Genomic DNA, 10,793 nt, shown 5'->3' with positions numbered 1-10,793 from the left:
TAGGATAACATCCGAAATCTAAAACAGGTTCAGTGACGTCAACTTAACTCATTATTCTCGTTTTGAACTATGTATACTAGTTAATATATACATATTATAAGATCATATTCATTCTGAGCTTGATTCTATTTATCGGATTTACCATTGTGAAGTCAACTTCTGTAAACCGCGTCATCTTTGGATTGTATTGTCCAACGTATGGTGCATGGAAGATCTCAAAGCAATGACGGGCCTCTTTGGAACCTCCTAAATGGGTGTCCAAATTGGACCGAACCCTTTTGAAATTTCAATCACATCTTAGTTGGTGACTTGATGTGATTCATTATGCAGTAGCAAACTTGCCACTGCAAAACCACCCTGCATGTATATCGCACCAAACCGACCATTCAAGTCGAATCCAAAAAAAATCAACTAATGACTTGGTTTGTGTCTCATTACCAATATTTCACTAAGCTTATTTGAGTTTAGTACTATACCTCAAGGAGAGATGTCCAATGTGACGGGTCAAGTGGCCAAAAAAACAAATTCGAGGGCGTAAGCACAGTAGTACAAGTTATGAATTTGATAGATCTCAATTGACATTTTCTACTTTTACTTTAACCATATAAAACAAATTAATTCATCAAAATTATTTTGACAATATTGATCAACTACATTATTGAGAATAGGACTGGGGGCTACCACAGGCTGCAGATGTCTGAGACATTTATTAGTAGTAATGAATAGGATACGACTAAAATGTATAAGTATTATTCTTGCTGATGAATTATATTTGAATTCAACTTGTCGACATCCTTAATAACATAGTACCACATTAGTTACAAGTTACCCAGAACTAGTTAAAAAGAAAACTGAAAAGCATAGAACTAACTGTTGACTGTTGTAGCTCAGTAGTAAGTAGATGTGGATTCATGGTTTAAAGTTTATGAGTTTTCATAATAATCTCAAATTAATTGACAATGATGATTGAGTTCAGATTAATATTTACAACTTTATAATACATATTATACACTATCAGGTAAACTTGACCTGCTATTGCAGGTTATCCAATTTTTCCTTTTTCAATTTTTATGCAAAAAATTGGCTAACCTGCAATAGTAGGTCAAGTTTACTTGATAGTGTAGAATATTTTGTACACCGACAGTATATAAAACTTAAACTCATAAATATATATATATATAGAATGAAATATGAACAAAAGATACTGAATTCTTGAAAACTTATACCTAAAGCTCTGAATCCTCCCCAGGTACTAGGTAGCACTGTTAATTTTGACCAGAATCTGGAGCTTGATGGGGATGCATCAGCAACCACCCCAAAACAAATCGACCTTCAACAATGCTACTTTGTTTAATTTGGGTGGTTTGGTCTGCCGGACAAGGATAATATTCAGATAAAATGTGAAATTATTTTATTTTGTGTTTGATTGTATATTATAATTAGTCTAATAATTATTTATCCCGTATAAAAGGTGAAATCTCTTTTGAGTGGATTTAAAATGAATTAGAATTAACATAAATTAACTTTTGGTTCGAACTTAGTAAGATCATATGAAATGGAATGACTTCATTTTAACTTTCTTTGTTGTTTTTCCTTCTTTCTATTATAGTACACGTTAATTCCTATATGAGGTAATGAACTTTAGTAAAGTGAGCTATTATAATTCTTAACGTGGCATCTTATGTTTCTTTTTAACTCCCTCCAGTCAAAAAAAAAAAAGAAATATCATTCTCTTTTGCTTTTTTCTAGTCTACAATGATACAATGTGTAAGATGCATTACTTTCTTTATCATAGTTTTGGCACAAAAAGACAAACTTAAAGCCTTAGTTTGGTTCATCATTGGCCTAATAAATATTTATTATAAGGGGCGAAGCTACAACATTAGGTATTGATTTGAATGAATTTAGTAACTTCTACTGTTACCCTTTTTTTGCATTAGAAAGTTCATTTATTATGAATCCAAAATATTAAAATAAGCTATGAATTACATGACAGTTTAAAATTCATAAACTTTGAACTAAGATATCTTTGACAGAGAATGGCTACTCCACTTCACAACTTTATATGAGTTTTAACCAAAAAAACATGAAAGTAAAGAGATAAAGGTTATCATTAAATTTGTTTTGTTTAAGGTCCAGTCAAAGATGATTTAAGACATGAGACAACTTGTGAAAATGAAATTGTTAAGAGAGAAGGGTACAAGAGAAATTGTTAGGTGAACAAAAACAAACTTAATGTTTCCATACTTTATCTCTCCACTATTATACTAGTAGTTTTGATTTGACATTTTGTCTCCTTCTCCTAACAATTGGTTACTTTTTTTCAACAACCAATTGCTTATGTAATATTTTTCATTTCATTTTTGCTTTTCTATCTTTTATTTATTCTATTCTATTTTGCCTTTAATCCATTTGGATATATTATTGCTTCTAGTGAATGCCACAAGCTAATGTTTCTAGAAGAGATGCCCATTTAAATAAAGGCCAAATCCATCGGTGACCCTCTAAACTTGGCACGAAGTTTCACGTAGGCATCTTAACTGGACGTTGTTTACTTTAGATACCTCAAATAGTCATAAACTGTGTCATTTTGACACCTTTCGATATCAGTGTGTCTCACTCGCCGCCAGCATGGATAAAACGACCAATTAAATTGTGCCAACTCATTTAAATTGCCACATCACTATATACACCTAATTTTTTTTTTTTTTTGAAAGAAGGACTAAAACACATGAAAAGGAACCAATTATAAAAAGACATTTGTCATTTTTATATATATAAAAAATTATATAACTAATTTAAATAAAAAATATTAATAATCCCACTCCACCTTATATTATCTTCCTAACCACCCCACCCCATATCATCTTCCTCAATCCACCCCACCCCTAACTTTTTTTTTTTCCTTTTTCTATTCATACATTTTTCTTCCATACCCATGATCAAATTTTCATACCACCATAGCATCACAATCACTAAACTCCACACAACCTTAATCTCCATTAATGGAGGTTGAATTTTTCAATCCATCGTTTTGCTCATCCTTTATAGAAGTTTCTGGAAGCTTGAATTCTTTGAATGATTTGAAAAATGTAAATGATTTACTTATCTTCTTGAAGAAAGAAACAAACACAGTGACATTTTTAAATTCGTTTTAATTTTTTCCTTTTTTTTTGGCTTGTCTTTTTTGTTTATGAAACGGTAAAAGAGAGAGTGAAAGAAGGGAGAATAAAGGAGAAGAGTGAAGTGGGGTAGGGTGGGGGCTACCAAATAGAGAAGCGGACTTGAAGTGGGGGTTGTCGGGGAGATGAGTGGTGGTGGAGAAGGTGCTTTGGGGTTTAGGTGGGTGGGGTGGGGGTGGGGGGGAGGCCAAATAAAATTAAGTAATTTTATAATTATTTTGAAAAATGCCACGTGTCATCAATTAATTGGTTCTTTTAATTTAATTGTGTATATATATTAATGAGTTGGATAATTATGTCATTAATTGCTATGTATATATATTGTTGCTGGTTTGGAAACAATATCAATAATTTAAAACAAATTAAAAATAAAAAAATTATGAAAATACCCCTCAAAAATTATGAAAATACTCATAAAACGCGCTAAAAAACGAGTGTAATTCACTCTCTTTGCTGAATCAGCAAAAGGTGCCAAAATAACATAGTTTATGACTATTTAAGGTGCCTAAAATGAACAACGTCGAATTAAAATATCAAAGTAAAAGATCGTGCCAAGTTTAGGAGGTTGCCGATGAATTTGGCCTTAAATAAAATAGTAGAAAAGCATGCCAATCTAAACCATGAAGGTAGTTATGACTCATGAGTATCATGTCTTAATCTGAAGTTTAGGTTTTGGTGGGCTAACCTTTCGAAAATAAATAAATAAATATATTTCTTCACTTTTTGAGTTACTGCAACTAGTATTTTCATTTAGCATTTTAAAAGGTGTGCCTGTGATATAATGCATTTTTGAGGTTATGTTTTAAAATAAGAATTCACTCAACATCTAAGGATACACTCAAAATAATGAGACTTATGTCTCACAAATTGCCTAAGATGTTTTTATTATAATTGATCGACGACTCCACTCATGTCAAAAGTATCTTTTAAAACATTGTTTTCATTAGCTGTATATATAGGTCGGGTTGGTTCAATTTTTTATTAAAATATAACTAAATCAATAATGTTGGTTTTTTAAATCTATAAATTAAATCAAATCAATATACAATCATTTTTTTTAATTTTGGTTTTAGTCGGGTTTTTTTGGTTTTTCAATTTTCTCATTTTTTTTACAATTATAATGTGATTAAAGAAAAAAATTAAATGTTTTCACTAAAAAGATTAAAAAAAAAAATGGTCATAGAGTAGTTTCAATAAAAATTAAGTTGGCAAATTACTAAGACGTCTAAACTACTATCTCTCAAAGTAATATTATGTGGATACCAATAGTTCAATTTCTAAGTCACTAGTCACAGTAGCTTGTCTGAAAGTTCTTTTCACATAAAATGTGAGCATACAAAAGAACATAAAATTGAAGATAACTTATTAAAAACTTAACTCCATAAAGTAATTAATTATAACATAATTTCATTAAAAAAAAAAAGAGAAAGAAGAGAAACAAACCTAAATCACAACTTGACGAATTAGAAAAGTAAGATGAGAAAATAATGAGAACTCTCTGAAAACTTGGAAAGTAAAATGTAACAAGTGAAATAATTAAAGAGTTTTAGTTTTTTATATTAATATTCGGCTTTGTATTAATTTGTTGTTAATGGAAAAATACTATAATTAAAGGCCCAAGAATATATATCTATTTTTTGAATATAAAAAAATAATAAAAGTAATTAGAAAGTAGATTATAAGTAGTATTTTTTACGTATAAAAAATTAAAATTATATATGTATTACGTCGGTTCGGTTTGATTTTATTTTTGCTAATACCAAACCAAACCAAGAATGATCGTTTTTTTTTTGCCAACACCAAACCACTCAAACCAAACCATAAGTCGGTTTTTTTCCTCGGTTTGATTTGATTCATCGATTCGGTTTGACTTTACGGTTCGGTTTGTACACCTCTAGTTTTCATCATCTTTCTTTAGTTAATCCGAAAATAAAAGAATTGAGTATTCAATTTAAAATTCTAAAAAGAGTTAATCACTTAATTAATACATTCATGATTCCCCTGCAGGTACATTTATACAGTTTATATACTCAATAAAGATTTTCAACAGTTTTGTCAACAAACCAATAGAAATTCTGTCTAGTTATGTTTGGTATTAGGTGCCTGCCATACAAAATCAACATTTAGGGTCTCCCAAAATAGGTCAATTAATATTTTATCTTAAAATGAGGGGACAAAAATAAAATATTGGAGATATATCAGACAAATATTTAATAAACTAGAAAATGTGGACACTTCGTTATTGACCAAATATGACAAAATAAATAAATGAATGTTGTTTTATGATGTGATTAATAATTAAAAGATGGTATAGTTTCACATGAAGCAATTCAAGAAGCAGGCAATCCACCAGGTAAAATGGCTTTTGTCTCCTTAATTAATTCCACATTCCTTCATTTGGAGGATTAAATTCAAAGTATCCCTAATCCGAATTTTGAACTAATTCTTTTTAAATCCCTCTGATCAATTATTTGCATTCATATTTTTGTTTTTACATGAGTTTAAGTTATATATAGTGTATACGAATATAAAGTTTTTTCCTAGCCAGGGGCGGATCCAGAATTTTAAGTGAGGAAGTTCAGTAGTACATATACGGACTAGTCGAAGGGGGTTCAACCTCTATTATTTATACATAATTTTTTTTTTTTTACTATGTAAAAATAGTATAATTTTTCGACGAAGGGGGTTTGAATGAACCTCCTGGAATACATGTACATCCGCCACTGTTCCTAGCATTAAAGTACACAAATGATATATACGGTTAAATTTGTTTAAGATACAAAATTTGTATACTTGAAAATAAGAATGAGTAGATAGTATCATGATACTAGCGTGTATATATATATATATATATATATATATATATAACTTAATAAACCAGATGCATACATATTAGTAGTCATATCTGAAAGCATTGGGTTCGATTAAAATTTCAAAACTCTTCCTAAATTCGCTTCTATTAGAAATACACCTACGAATATGATTGAGCGAAGAAAAAGACTTCTTGATTAGACGCGTGAAATTAGCTAAACATTTTATTCAAGCGAATATTGAGCGAAAATGAATAGTTTTGTGTCTATTAACAATTCCTTCCATCATTTGAAAGAGTATTTAGATGTCACTCAGAAGAAGAAGTGCAAGGAAGTTTGCATGAATTTTCTATAATAAGTAATTGTGATTCTAGGACACAACGATCCTAAAGAGAATTAGATAGCTAACGTAAGTCTTTCCTTGTTTCAATTTTGCCCATTACTTTTAAAGCTAAGCATCTAGATGTTGCTAAATGAATAAAAATAATCTTATCAACGTCCATAAATAATAAATTATCGATCGAACTGTTTAATAAAAAATTTTTTAAGTGTTATCATAAACTTTGTATTGACTAAATTTGTGATTTTGAGAGATTCATCGTTCCTAATCCCTGTTTCACCTTCTTATTATTATTATTTAAATAAGTAAAAGTTTTAATCAATAAAACGTCGATTACGATTTATGAGCAACTAGTAGATGTGACTTCAAACTTGCACGGTATTTTTTCTAAAACGAAAAAAAAAATCATGTCCAAACCGTGTGCATATGGTACTCTCACACTAGCTGTCAATGTACATGTTGAAAGTGACAACGTTACAACGTACTTGGTGTGTGCTCAAATTGTTGTCATTTTCTTTTTTGTTGGTTTAAAAAAAATGTTATCTTTCCTTATTTGATAACTATTTGAACATACTATTTCACTTTTACCCTTATTAAGTCCACCTACTTAATTAAAGATAATAATAATACATTTTTTACTAAGGACAATATGATAAACATCATCAAGTCTTTCTTTATTTCTTAAACTCCATACCCAATCAAATTATAACACAAAATAAAACGGAGGGGAGTACTTTTTTCTTCATGCCTTTATGATTCTCATGAGTGTAGCATTTAACAATGTAAAAGGCCCCCTAAAATTATGGTCGACATAATTCATTATGATTCGTTCAATTCGATTAAGTTAATAATCATTCTAATTATTAACATAATTTATATTAAAGTCAATAATAATTCTATTTTAGTTCTTGTTTGGTCATAAATTTTAATGTTGAAGTTTAAAGATTAAAAAATTGAATTTTTAAAAGTTGTGATCTTTGAAATTTGAAGTTGTTATTTAGACATATATTTTCCTTGAAAAAAGTTGAAGTTTTCTAAGTAAAAAGTATTGAAATTTTAATTAAATTTCATAACCAAACAGATATTTAAAAATAAATTTTTAAAAGTATACTTTCAATATCTATGACCAAATACCCGCTCAATCAAACATATACGTTCATTCGACACCCACCAACTAAAACTTATGCGGTGTCTCTCACGCAAAACCAATGATCACTATTTCTATTTCCCTCGCCCCCTCTTATTATTATTATTAATATTCTGGAGGTAATATTTTGACCGTAGGTCCATGTTGAGACCATCATTGAATAAATCAGTTTGGGATAGATTTTTCAAATACTTTAGCACAAATTTTTATGAACCAAGTGTGTTTGTGCTTATAATTATTATAATATAATACTTGAGAAAAGGCTTTAATATAATCCCAGTAAGTGAAATTGGCAAGTGTTTGGCCCATTGGTCCCATTGGCATAGATCGTTGAGTCATTGACGAAATTCCCCGTTGCTTTGGTTCGGTCTTCCGACTTAGGCTTAATCTAATATTATTATATGGTCTGGTAGGCTGAGTGGCATACCCCAGCCTAAGAGATCCTGTACATGATATCAGAGCCTGTGAATTTTCATAGTAAATATGTTAAGTGAGGTGAAGATTTTTAGCATAGGTATAAGACTTTTATAACTATGGATATGGGAGAAGTTAGTACTAAAAGTACAAAACTCGAAGAGGTAGATTTACCTCAAGATATGGATCTACTGAATAAATGGACAATTCCAAAAGTTGAATTAAAAACCATATATGAATATGGATTTTTTGATAAAATAAACTTTCTCTCTCCCTCTCTCTCTTTGTAATATATTTAAGAATTAAATAAAGAAGAAACTACTTGTTTACTACTATTTCAGTTTGGTTCCCGGCTAGTCCGGTACATATCTCTTTACTACTTATATTCATTTACTTAAACTTCTACCATAGTCCAGCCGTGACTATGCCCAGCTAAAATATTTTCTTATATCTATGTTGAAGATCTAACCTCGCTGACATGTTGACTATGAAAGCTCCAAACTCTATCAAAATATAAAAGAATCTTTTTAATTTCTTGACTTGGTTTCAAAGTGGAGGTACAGTCGAGTTCAATACACTTATGTTAACCTTGTCTCTGTGACGCCGTCTAGTAAGTTGTGCTTCTCTAGTCCGTATTATTGAGAAAATGGCGAATTTCCGCACAATTAGAACTTCTAGACACACAGGTTCAACATAAGGTTATTAAATCTCTGACAAAAACCATGTCCTAAAGGTTTTCCATTTTTCAGAAAAAAATTCTTTCTGAATATATTTTCTTGCCTGAGAACCAGGACTAAAATCAATAAGTTGTGTCATCATGGTTAAACAGAATTGATGTCAAAATCCATTTCAGACGGGGTAGGATTTTCATTATCAAAATCTTGAACTATATTAGTTTTTGAGTTGAATTTTATCTTTTCTACACCTTTAGGTGTAGTATGCGAATCTGCAGAATTAATAGTATGCAAAGATGCCGCTCGATTCCTAGCTGGACCATACTGAGGTTCTATAGGAGAAATATGATGAATAGAAGAAAGTCTTTGTGGTATTGAGAAAGAATTTCTATAGACCGGGGGATTACTATCAAATTGTAGACAAATTCGTCCATCTGGATTTTGAGTTACTTGTGTTAACTCTAGTAGTCTCCATGCTTCTTCAGAATTTTCTTGTCCGGGAATATGCTGATTTTCAATATATAATATAAGTTCTCTAGCATCCAGTTTTTCATATGAAGGCTTATCTTCAGAATTTTCTTGAACTATGGATGCAAAAGAATCTGTAATTTTTTGTTGATCTGATAGATAAGATTGCAGTTGTTTGTATAATGGATGATTTTCAGGAATGTCTTCTAAATGTACAGAAGAACCAATAGTCAGAGTTTTGGATGATGAAGATTCATCTCGAGGAATTTTTGAATTAATTAAAGTTCAACTTTCCAGAGAAGAAGTGTAGAAAGAACTTCATTATATTTGTAAACATTAATCACTTAAGTCAATATCAAACCAATAAATTTCTTTTTCAAGGAATTCGTCGTGGTGAACAAAATTTTCTTCTTCTATTAGGCTACGAATTAGAGTTTCAAGCATGGAGACTACTCAAAAATTACCTTACTGCCAACGTATATTTTACTGGCGAATCATACAAAACTCGAACTTATTATGAACATATATTAGTGCAAACCTTCAGTGCAACCTTTGATCACAGCCCCCTCGGAGAAACTACCCCTGGAGTTCATGGATACTCCAAAATGGTAATTAAAAAACTTATTCCTATTGAAGAATGGGGAATTTCGTCAATGACTCAACGATCTATGCCAATGGGACCAATGGGCCAAACACTTGCCAATTTCACTTACTGGGATTATATTAAAGCCTTTTCTCAAGTATTATATTATAATAATTATAAGCACAAACACACTTGGTTCATAAAAATTTGTGCTAAAGTATTTGAAAAACCTATTCCAAACTAGTTTATTCAATGATGGTCTCAACATGGACCTACGGTCAAAATATTACCTCCAGAATATTCTTCTTTATATTACTCATGGAAAAAGTCCTCTCCTTTTTTAATTGAATTATATCTTTCAGATCATATTTGTAAAATCGATACGATTGATCAGATTTATTTCTATATAGAATTTTCTATCTCTTGGATCCATCGTTGGTCCATAGAAATAGGCTATGACACTCAACAAATTCCTGCCTTATACCGAATATTTTATTATAATTTTTGGGACAAATTGCTTCGGAAAGATCCAGAGACTAAACTCACCTATGGTCATGACCAACGGGAGGAAATAGTCAAGAAAATTGCTGAATATGAAAAAGCTCCCAAAAAATCAATTTTGGTAGAAGAAAAGAGTCTTAACTATGTTTTCTGAAGAATATCTGCACATGGCGGCAATAAAATGCAAATGATAGAAGAATATTTATCAGAGGTCAGAGATAAATTACTTCAAACTGTTGAGCAAAATTCAGACATATCAATGAATAGTACCGAAACATACTGAAGATATTACTGATTCACAACCTCCGAAAATTCTGATAGAAGAAGAAGAAATTGAACAAGCTGAGGCATTCATCAAGAAATGGAAAGGAAAAGATAACACATGACTGATGGATAAGATATAACTGTAATAATTTCCTCTTTGTAATAGTAAAATCACTGTGCACAGGGACCCATCTATTACTGTACAAGATTCTCTTTTTTATTATTTATAGGTGCCTCATTCTTGAGAAGAGGCAGGATTTCAGAAATTCTCTCCTTTTATTTTTCAAAAACTCTCTCTCTCCCTCTCTCTCTTTGTAATATATTCAAGAATTAAATAAAGAAGAAGCTACTTGTTTACTACTATTTCAGTTTGGTTCCCGGCTAGTCAGGTACATATCTCTTTACTACTT

The sequence above is a fragment of the Capsicum annuum genome, chromosome 7, assembly GCF_002878395.1.
Source record: "Capsicum annuum cultivar UCD-10X-F1 chromosome 7, UCD10Xv1.1, whole genome shotgun sequence".
NCBI lineage: Eukaryota > Viridiplantae > Streptophyta > Magnoliopsida > Solanales > Solanaceae > Capsicum > Capsicum annuum.
Note: the sequence above shows the minus strand (reverse complement) of the source record.